General features: G+C 35.2%; 1 protein-coding gene across 2 annotated transcripts in view; it reads left to right on the forward strand.

Annotated features, from left to right (window-relative positions):
• The window catches only part of LOC137398517 (sulfotransferase 1E1-like), a 40797-nt gene that overhangs the window by 11750 nt on the left and 17342 nt on the right, over positions 1-11705 (forward strand). The window contains exon 1 of one of the 2 annotated variants that reach the window (XM_068084631.1): positions 9895-10040. The exons of the other annotated variant lie outside the window; for it this stretch is intronic. The gene's annotated coding sequence lies outside the window, so the exon portion shown is untranslated. Of the gene's footprint in view, positions 1-9894; positions 10041-11705 lie in introns of those variants that run through there. 2 annotated transcript variants of the gene reach the window in all.

The raw sequence follows: 11705 nt of genomic DNA on the forward strand, positions 1-11705 counted from the left end.
AAAAATGTGGAGTCATCCTCTACCAATCACTTTAGACAATGAAGGACAAATATGGTGATTAGAAAGAATGTGAGGGCGACTCCGAAAAAAATATTTTTAGCAGTCACTGAACATGTGTGTAGACAAGAAGCGATCTATAATCATAGACTTAAAATATTAGCTACCAGAAAGAACTCGAGATCTAAGGTCGTATGAATGCCAACTGTCTACAGGGCTTCTTGAACTAGGTATTGTAGCAGAAGTACTTCAATATTTCTTTTACAATAGTGATATATATGAGTGTGAATAGAATTCAAAGGATATTGAAGTACCCCTAATGCATCGGCCTTTAATGCTTAACTTTTACTCTCAGCTCCTATGTATGGCCCATGCAAAAGGATTATGCATAGCTCCCTCCCACATAGCTTGTACTCCTAGCTTCCATTCATGGCTCATATGTATAGCATAGGCCACACATATAGTTTCTATTCTTAGGGTTTGTGCATAAACCCCTTTGTATAGCTTCTATACACAGGGAAAGGAGGAAGGCTATGCACTGCTTTTTCGCATAGCCTTTACGCATAGCTACTGCGCATGCATAGGGTAATTCAGAAACTCCATGGATCAATGTAACAAAGCACCTGAGTGGCTGAAAACTCTGTTTTAGATGCTTATATGCCCTTTTCAGGTTTATTTGAACACTTTCTGACTTCCACCCAAAAATTGAGCATTTATTAAATTTCCATACAGTGATAGTGTAGGACACTTGGGTGAGCCAGTGCAGAAGCACTATGCTGTGCAGACAAGCGGATCATGTTTGTTTTGGGCGCTGTAGTAAATCAATGGTTGTGCTACACCTTATGTCAATGCATATGTCTGGATATGAAGTAAAAGGAAAGCAAGATTGAGGCGCAACAGGATGTGTGGTGCCGGTGGTTACTAAGGCTGTTTCTATGGGGCACAGATGGCACTAAGTGTTGCTTCCAAACAGCGACACAGATTCACGATAGAATGAGAGTGACACAGCTGTTTCCATAATGACATTGCAGCACCACATGTTGGTGTGTCACTATGCTATCACTGTATGTTTACTTAGTATATATGTGAATGGGATATTAAAGCCTAGCAAATGTTGAATTCTTAAAGCTATGGATCAGGCTGAATTGTCAGTCAGGGGTACTGTTCAAGGACAATTAGGTTGCCTAGCAACTAATCCCAATAATGCTTGACACAATTTAGCAGGTGCTAGAAGTGATTCAACAGATCTTTCACATAAAACTGTTTTCATCATGAGTCAGCAGTAGCTTCAAAGGTTGAAGCTCTGATTTGGTAAACAGTCAGCAAGCTAAATTTATCATGTAAAGTAACCTTGCAGCAGTTTGACATGCAGACATAATAAAACATAGATCTTTAGCTCAACTGTTGAGGCATTTAAGAAACATTGAGACTGTCAATACTTGACAAGAATCTAGAGCTGGTCAGTGGAAGTAAAAAAACTGCTTTTCACAAACTACCAGATATTAGTATTATTCGTGACAGCCAATCTGTGACTAGTATTATTCATGAGAGTAAATCAATGATTTGTATTATTTCTGACAGCCAATCAGTGCCTAGTTATATACATGGCAGCCAATCACTGTACAGTATTAATTAATTTATCAAACTTTTGTATTTGTTATTACTTGAAATTGTTTAAAAACTAATTTCTTGCTAACATTACTTATTTTTTGATCTGTAATATTTAAATGTGCCACTTCATTTACAAATGTGTGCTGTAACACTTCTATTTTCGGGTTTTCGTAAAGTTTGATTTTTAAATCGATGATGGCTAATACTTTTCACATGGGCAATTGTATGATCTCGTGCAGGTATAGCCTCTACATTCTCTCTCCGCTCAGTCAGACAAAAGACCAGACAAAGACAGTCTGATATCTTACTTTTACATTTGTACCAGTATCGAGAGGTGCCAGAAGGCAAAGACTCAAACTTTCATTACCCGGGCAATGCTGGGCATTCATCTAGGGGTAAACTATAGCTTGAGCTGAATTTGCTTGACAAACAAATCTTCTAAAGCTAATTTAAGACATTAGAAAGGATGTCTATATAGGTTGGTTTACCTTTCACGACGCATGACCCAGTTTCTTTTTCTGAAATGACTTTGACCCCATTGCGTGGTACGACACTAATAGCTATACTCAAATGTATAGCTTCCTATTAACACAACCTCCATGTCCATCAGATGAGAATTATGTTCAACAAATATGCGCCTGATGTAATCACACATCCTTGCGTGCCAACTTGCTTGAGCTAAAGCCTTAACAAGTCGTTTGATGATGAGCCTACCCTCATTTATCATCTTTAAAATGAAGGGATTCACGTGGTCATAGCATATAATCAATAACTGATGTTATAAGTTATAGTAGATATTAGAAGTAACTCACAGTTCAATAATCAAAAAGTTGTCCAACTCATTTCCCTTTTAATGATGAACTTGCGAAAAATTTTAGTAGACTTTATTAGTGTTAGTTGGTATTTCAGAATGTTTCAAGATTAAAATCGACAAAAACATATCGGGGCTAAAACGCTAAGAAAAGTAAGAATGTGATTATGACGTCTACAAGTGCGAAGAGACTGACAGAATGGAGACGGATAAAGCTGCAACTTGGATGCAATAGCTGATATCAACTATAGCTATAGCAACTAGTAACATCATTTTGCACGAGTTTTATCTTCTGAGCATTTAATCGCATTAAAGTTTTACCTATTTTAATCTTGAAACATCCTGGCAATCAGATCACCTCAAACATCATCGACAATCGCATATTATACAAAAACACCGATACTTTCTGATAAAATATACTAAAGTTAGGGTGAGTTAATATTTAAGTTTGAAAATCGGAAAGACAACAAATCTAATGACAAATCATGCTTTATGGTTTCTGTCGATTCTCATAATGCCTAATTGGTCCGCTACTGTGACTTAAACTGACAAAACGCCCACAATTATTCAGTCTTCATGAAATTAAAGCACAAAAAATGACATGACATATCTAGTGAGTGCTTTGGGATCAGACCAGGCTCAAGGCAGTCGGTATTTGAAATGTAGAGTTTTTGCATCGAAACAAAAGTATATTATTTTTCAGATTAAAAGCATATATCTCCATTACAAAAATTGTATATGTCATAGCAGAAGTTTGCAGTAGAGATTACAAAGCTAATTCTAAGTTAGCACCACAAAGTTAATTTTTGGTGTACACCTTCAACCTATGCAGGGTTGTGGAAAAATAAAGTTATGCCTTCAATTCATAAAATATCATAACCAACCATAGCCAGCATTTTTTAGCTGTAGAATCCTTTAAAAATAAAACGTGTTTGTTTTAATAATGGTTTTGATTTTCTAAATGATTAAATTGCAAAGATTTTGTAAAACAGGCCACAAATTTGTATTATTTACTAACCATATAAATTTATGAATCTGTAAATTTGCCGTGAAAGTGTGAATCCAAAATCAAACTGTGGAATTTACAGTCTAGTATGACCTTGATCAAGAACGTAGTTGGTTTACTAATCTGTGGTCGATCAGTAAAATAACAGGTATAGAGCTACACACATGACTTATTGCATCATTAATGACAATTACTTTAGCATGTGTAACTTTCCCTTATCTGATAAAATTTAGTAGGAAGATGAAAATATCATTTAATGGTGATACCATGAAACCTAACTTGGCCAGTGATAAACAATTAGCATCGATCAAAGGTAACCTTTAACCAGAAAGGTTATGTGCGCCAAAATTTTCTCTACACATTTTAACTGTTGCATGTCAATTCAAATATTCCCAAAAGCAGCACACTGTATTTTGTTTAATATTTGAAGCCTAACTAGTCTTGTGTAAACAAGTAAGTTCCCTGATCCTGAACAACCTTCAATGCCATTGGTTTACGGTTCACATAATCGACAATAAGCAGCAAAAGGAAAACTTATTTGATAGCAATGGTACATAGAGTAGTCTGAAAGCTAGTCTCATACAGTATATACATGTACAAGCATATCCCCTGGTTCTAAGCCGTATTAACAAACTTTCATCTACTGTGAAACCATTTAGAATAGCATAATTCTTTTTGAACTGTATATAATTTCAAAGCTCCAAATTTGTAGAACTCAATAAAAAACAGAAATCGAAAGAGTAAATAGTTTTTCCACTCTTTTAAAGACGTGATGATTTAGAGAAAACTGAAAAAACATAATGATAGCAGTACACTGAGTCTGATAGAGTGTATATATTTGTTATGATTAGAAAAAGTTTGAGTATAAATATCTTGTTGCTGAGGTAATGAAGCTTCCTATCTTCCAGCTGTTTTTGGTTAATCGATAGTGCTTTCGGTATTTTGTTAATATCTCAAAAACTAATAGTCTATTTAACTTCAAAGTCTGAAATTGGAATAAAAATGTATTACGGACAAAGGGACAAACATTTCATAATTTTATGTGAATGGGAAGTGCAAAAACACGGCCAAACTGTCAAGTAGTCAAATTTACTTGGGCATGGGGTCTTATAAAAAAAACAACTCCCCGAGACATTTTAAGCCCAGACTTGAAAGTGTGAATGATAGCTTTCATCAACTTGTACACTTTGCACCTTAAGAATGGATATGATTGTTCGACAATTTGTACAAAAGCTATTATCGTTAGAGATCCTCGAGAATCTATAAATAGTAAATGCACTGATGTCTAATCAATCATAAAAGAGAGTATAAAAAAAACTGTCCCGAAATGACTGACACAGCTTCTCTTGGCCCGTCTAATTATAGGCCGAACGGCTTGTTGTAAGTAGAACAGTTAGACAATATTTGCTGGTATATGCATTTAATCAACACCTCTAGTCAAAGCTCAAAGATTCCAGTCTGGCATCTGAAACAGCTTATTCACCACTGTGTTTTTAGAAAGAAAACAAATATTCCCATATAATCATAACATTTGTGGCTTCTCGGATAATTGGCTCAATGCAGTTGAGGGTCATAATTTGATGATTCATCATAAATCTTTGACCTGTTCTTTTAGTACTGTCTACACAAGTTCTTGGATGTAATACAATAGGGGATAAAAGATAATTCTATTTGTATTTAATATTAATCAGAGTGCACATGGACTTATGCTACCAGTATAGAACAATATATCTGTGTTTACTATCAGACAGAGTACACCAGTACCTAGGTTAACAGTATAAAGAATATCTGTGTTCATTACCAGACAGAGTACACCTGTACCTAGGTTAACAGTATAGAGTATATCTGTGTTTACTATCATACAGAGTACACCTGTACCTAGGTTAACAGTATAGAGTATATCTGTGTTTACTATCATACAGAGTTCATCTGTAGTCAGACGCATGATTTAGAATATACAGTGGACACGCCATACAACATTAATTTGTGTTGGGATCATAAGGCAAAGATGTCGGATAGAGAAGTATACCATAGTAATTATCTAATGCGAACCTCCACCATTTTGTGTTTCTAAAACATAAACATTTTATTAATGTACAGTACATATTGAAAGCTAGTAACAAAATAGTATAATAATCTTAGTAACTATAGTTACCTATTTAGTGATTATGATCTGCAACAAAATCTAACATTACTATGTACAGTTCACTTTCTTACTTCTCCCTTTAACATCATTATCAATGTTAAGAGTCACGTCTAATGAATTAAAGTTATATATATATATATAGATGTATATAATGAAGTAAACTTTATAGTGAATATTATGTTAGACACTAAAATGCACGATCAATTCAATATTGTTTCTCTCAGGCACAATCAGGCCTTTACGAAACACAACGAATGCTGAATTGAGACCAAGCGTCGAGTCTCTTTCAGGCGTTGTAGAAGAGATTTTGGTGAGGAAAATGCCGGCATCTTCGTGGCTGACACATTCAGCACACCGACCGCTAAATTTTAATTTTGAGATGAATTTTTTTTGATGCCGTATGAAGAGGAAAATGCCGAAATGAGGTACCAGAAAGACTTTGTTTTCCACATTGTAATGCGAAAAAAATGAAGACATGGACGACGTAATTCCAAGGTCCACTGTATCTGCATTTGGTATCAGGCAGAGTTTGTCTACACTCCGCTCTTAACCTTTCTAGTCAATATTACAACTAAGTTTTGTTATTAGCTTAATGGTTCATAGCCAAATGCATGCCAGATACCAGTTAGTTATTTTACAAGTGGGTGAACACTAGCTCTAAACACATTTGAGATTATGTGATAAGTTATACAAAATCAGGTTCTGATAATTTTTTATGTTTGAATGTATTAGAATGCTAAGTAATCATCTTTTTTTGTGACAGAAGAGTTAATAAAAACATTTGTCAATGATATACAGTCACTTCAAATTCTTTTTACCCTGGTAGTCCTCATTTTTATTACCTCAGTGCCAAACTACAAGCTATTGAGTCCTCATGATACAAAGTGGTGTGCATCTATTATGAATTACCTCGCAAATATGGAGTATGATATCTTCTTACCTTCCTGTAATCAGTAGGCCATGAGTGTTTTTAAGAGCTTCGTTGAGCTTTGAGCTCAGACACATGCGAGTTCAGTAACAAAGGAACCTCAAAGACTAGGATTACGAGAGAGCAGTTAAAGGTTGGATACTATTCTTATCACCTGTATCAGGAATTGAACCCTGACCTGCTGTATGCATGTCAGGCGTTTTCAGACCACTAAGCCACAGTGTACGATCCACCAGACAAGATAAGAATACAAGACATAAATTGTTATGATTTTTGTAGTTGTTACAACCTTTTAAATAAAGAAAAGATAGATGCTTTTGCTGGATTAGATAAACTCGATGCCATTTCTGAAGGCTCCATCAAGTTGCTTTATAAATCCATCAATTTCTAATGTTTTTCTTGAAAGATCACTATTAAAAACGAACACAAACAAATTTTAGTAGATTTTATCAAAAAATACCGGTATTTTTTATGATTTGCAATTGTTTTTGGTGTTTGAGGTGATCTGACTGATTGGTTCAACATTCAAAATCACATAACGTTACTATGGTTCAAATGCTCGGAAGAACGAAATGACATCACTAGTTGCTATCATCGCTATAGTTGATAACGGCTATCGTGTTCAAGTTGCTGCAGTATGCCTCTTCATTTTGTTGGTCTCTTTGCAACTATAGATGTCATAATCGTACTTTCGCTTGATCTGAGCATTTTAACCGTGACAGAGTTTGGTCGATTTTAATCTTGGAACATTCTGGCAGTCAAATCACCTCAAACATAAAAACAATCGTGAATGATAGAAAAATACCAATACTTTCTAATAAGATCTATTAAAATTTTTTGCAAGTTCATCTTTAGGCTAAATATTGTCATGATTTTTTATCATTGGAAGATGGGAGACGCATATAGAACAAATGATCATGAGTAAACACTTTTTATGTAAAACCATCACATTCCTACATCTTTTTATGGAAACAAACACGTATTTCCTATCTAAAATTTTGATGGAAAGAATATTCAAATTACCACAAAAGCATTTTTCTCCTCAGACTATTGGACATAATGGTAGATTACACAATCCCACACCGCTCAGCCAACTGCCAAACAAAGATGTATTATTAATAACATCCGTTATAACGTATAAATAACATACAATCTTGTTTGTATTGCAATAAGTCAGTCAGTAGGACAAGCATGCTCAGTGATTTGAGCGTTACAGAACAACAAAGTTACGCAACCAAGCCGTTTACCGGGTGAAACCTTTGGTTGACAGAGATAGATGCAAAATAAATGGTGCGTGTATCAGAAGATAGCCGTGAGTTTTGATCTTAAAACCGATAATAACTACTAGAGTACTTTGGTACTGACTTTACACATTCTGGTTCCTCAACTAAGAAGTCTCGCTTGTTGAGTTTTGAAACTTTTTCTACGGGTAGAATTAAAATACAGTGGACCCCCGGATTACGGAGCCCCTATCTTACATTTTTGTTCGCCTTACGATAAGTAACACAAAGTTTTTCCGGCTCCTCGTTGCAGCATTTTCCTCGTCATACAACATCAACACAAATTTCTCTCGAAAATCAAATTTAGCAGCTGGTGTGCTGCATTCATTGGAGTCACAAAGATGCCGATATGCAATTCGCCCAAATCCCTCCAACAACGCCTGAAAAAGATACGATGCTTTCTCTCTCTAAGCTCAGCACTCTTTATGTTCCATAAAAACGTGAGTGTGTCAATATCTAATTTATTATGCGATTTAGTGTTTAATGTAATATCTACTACCAACTTTAATTAATTATATATAATTATATAACATTAATTTGTTAGCCATAGGTCCTAAGATTGATAATGATGTTAAAAGGAGAAGTAACAAAATGACATGTACATTGTAATGTTACATTTTATTGCAGATCGTAACTACTAAATAGGTAAATATAGTTACTAAGGTTCATATACTATTTTGTTGCTAATTTTTAGTATGTACAGTAGGTAAAACTACATATATAAAACTTTGGTGTTTTTTTATCGCTGATGTTTGCATTAGATAGTTGCTATGGGTTTCTATACCCCTCTATACGACATTTCTGCCTGACGATGCCAACACCAGAACGAATTAATGTACATATGAATAACGAATTATTATCATTATATTATTATTATCATAACAATTTAGTGTCGCATTACGGAAGAAGGGGGACTCAATAGACTAAATGTAGAGCAAGGAGAGTGTCCCAGCCCGACCTAACTGCTCTATGCATTTTTGAAGTGATAACAGTTGTCACAGACACATGCACGTGTTACAACATTGAAGCCTGGATCTCTTGGCAAGTCGCAGACATTCTCTCGCCAAAGCTTTTTCGTGCTACTCCCATTGATTTGTACCGCCAATTGCTATCAGTTTCTGTACCGTGCCAAGCGGATAAACGCAATGCTTGGCAGCACCGATTTGATCATGAAATCTTGTAAGAACAAGCTGCGATCTCAGCTCACAGATATTTTGTTGTTGACTGCCTCTTCTGTCGACTCTGCCATTGTTTTACCTCAAAGAAATGTGGTTTCAACTGATCGTATATTTTCATAAACTTACCTTTTCTTTAAAACATTGTTTTCTCCGGCCTTGTGGGAATCTACATTCCCTGAAATGCATTAATAGTCCACAACGCCTACCAACCCCTGTCTTACACAATTGTATGGTGTTTTAGTTGCGTGAATGATATTTTTGCTAGTTTTGTATGTAAAGACACGTTTAAGATGTTTGTTTGGTCAAAGGAAACAAAGTTACCAGCTTCCCATATACCATTTGTTGAGTGTTTACGTGACATTGGTAACGAACAGCACAAATCTAAAGGGTAAGGTTGTCTTATAGTATAAATGCTAACAACAAAACAGCTCGGTGTTCATAAACATATGTACTGTATCTTGCAAGTAAATATTTATGATTTAACAAACTGGCATTGCATTAACTGCAGAGAAAAATTAACTCTCATGAACTAGGTAGGTACATATGACGTCGCGCGTTAAGCTGGCTTACGGATGGCTTGACGCAACGTACATAAATTACGCAAGACCGGTGCGAAAATCCAGGGCAAATTTTACCGTACTACTAGCGGAAACCGAGTCAATTCTTGCGGACTGCCATGGGAAAGAGTAGTGACCAACAATAATATTGAATATCGATAGACCAAACCTTATAAAACATTTTTCAATTTAAAGTACTTGTTGAAATTAAATAAATTCAGTTACAGAAAAACTAATTTAACACGACCTACACAAATTTTTGTTATGAGCTTCTTACGCTTCAGCAACTTTTCGTGTTTATTTTCTTCTAGTAAATTTTCCTTGTCCATAAACTCTGTCATCGCCTCATACCACCGATAAAATCAAGCCAGCGTGAAGTTTCTAGTTTGTGATTGCACTGCTAACATCAGGGACGTTCGGCCCATTGAATAATTGTTGCATAGTGGACTGGCGCTTGCAGTAACTGATATAAATTGGAGGCTTGACAAAATTTTTAACATATCGTCAGGAAGGTGTCAGGCACTAGGTATGTATCCTTTTTAATCATTTTGCAAGCTTTGTTGCTAATATATTCAACAAATAATGTTTTACAAAAAGTTTTTTTACTGAAATAGCTACAAATGCCTAAAGTAAGACACAATATGAAAGGAATTGTCTACCACCATTTGGGCAAAATCTTAGCGGCACGTATTGTACATTATTAACATATCAGGGTACTAAACCAATATGCTCGGTCAAATAATATCGGCTGAGAAAATTTAGCCTGCCACTTGCTATTCGCCTGGCAATATGCCAGGCTAGTAGCAAGTGGCAGGCAACTGCATTACCTCTAATTGTTTATAGGGTGATTTCAATACCCTTGAAACGCGAGTATTTTGCCAGTATATTAAGAATATCTAGGTATTTCGCTAGTATACTCATATTGCGATTAAGTGCTATTCTGTCGACAATATACAATTATGAACTTTCTAGTAAATTTACAACAACCAATAAAAAATTTGCATTCTAGTTTACTCAGGCAAGTTGAAAGTGTTTTGTTACCATAATCAGCTCCTACTAAATCTGTAACCTAACACTTTAGACTGTTCAGAAATATTTCACTGCCGCGTGCAACTTTTGAGTGGAAATATGATTGCGTAATCGTAAATGCTGAAATCAATTTTCCACCTCAAAAAACATTTATCTCAAGAAAATCTGAACATAGATGAGAAGCATTACAAATGTGAAAGATTCAAAGAGAATTGATTCTAAGATTTAACTCCACAGCATCGCATGTGACATATATGTAACAATAGTTTTGTAGAGTTGTCCTACCATAGATATGCATTTACGTAGATGACCTCTGCTTAGGCCAGAAAGAGTAATTTTTTAGATAAACCGTGATAACAAATTCTATTGGTTCACAAGAAGTCATGTGACCTAAGGGTAATTTTCAGCATGTTTTAACCAAATTTGAAGTAACTTATTAGCCATACCAGAACTATCAAGCTCGAAACATCATAATAGATAGTAGCAATGTAATGCATCATAATAGATAGTAGCAATGTAATGTGTAATGAAACTAGTAGACCAGTATAAAATGCAACTTTGTTTTTAATGGTCCAATGTATAGTTGCAAATCTTAATTGTACTAAGAGTATGTCTGTCTGTTCAGACAACTGTCTGAGTGGTAGGAAAAAATAATCCTCCAAATGAGAATCAAACTCCGATACTTGGATTTACAACCAAACACGTAACAAACTGTGCAGCTTGATCTCCTTGCTCAGCAATGGAATACTTATTTGTATAGCTAGTACACCTGCGCACTAGGCTGCCAGCGTGTTAGTTGATATAACTAGAAGTGAAACATGGAACATCCTACCTAGTGTTTAGTCTGGGAACTGAGAGGTTAAGGCCGCAACCAATATTGTGTACTTATATCTAATTGTTAAGTTACATAACACACATAGGCTAGACCAATCATTTACCACTATTATGGTGTCTTAATTGTGACATAATCCTCTCACGAGCTTATAACCGTGGTAATAATAATGGGGTATGACACCCAATATAAGTGGTAGAATTTATGACTCCCTGTTCTTGATAAAGACGAATTTAATTTAACAAAATGACAAAATTTAATATTATGCATAATGCAATTATACTGGCCACGCCATTTATTTATACACAAGATCTTAAAAATGAGCTTTTA

The sequence above is a fragment of the Watersipora subatra genome, chromosome 6, assembly GCF_963576615.1.
Source record: "Watersipora subatra chromosome 6, tzWatSuba1.1, whole genome shotgun sequence".
Lineage (NCBI taxonomy): Eukaryota > Metazoa > Bryozoa > Gymnolaemata > Cheilostomatida > Watersiporidae > Watersipora > Watersipora subatra.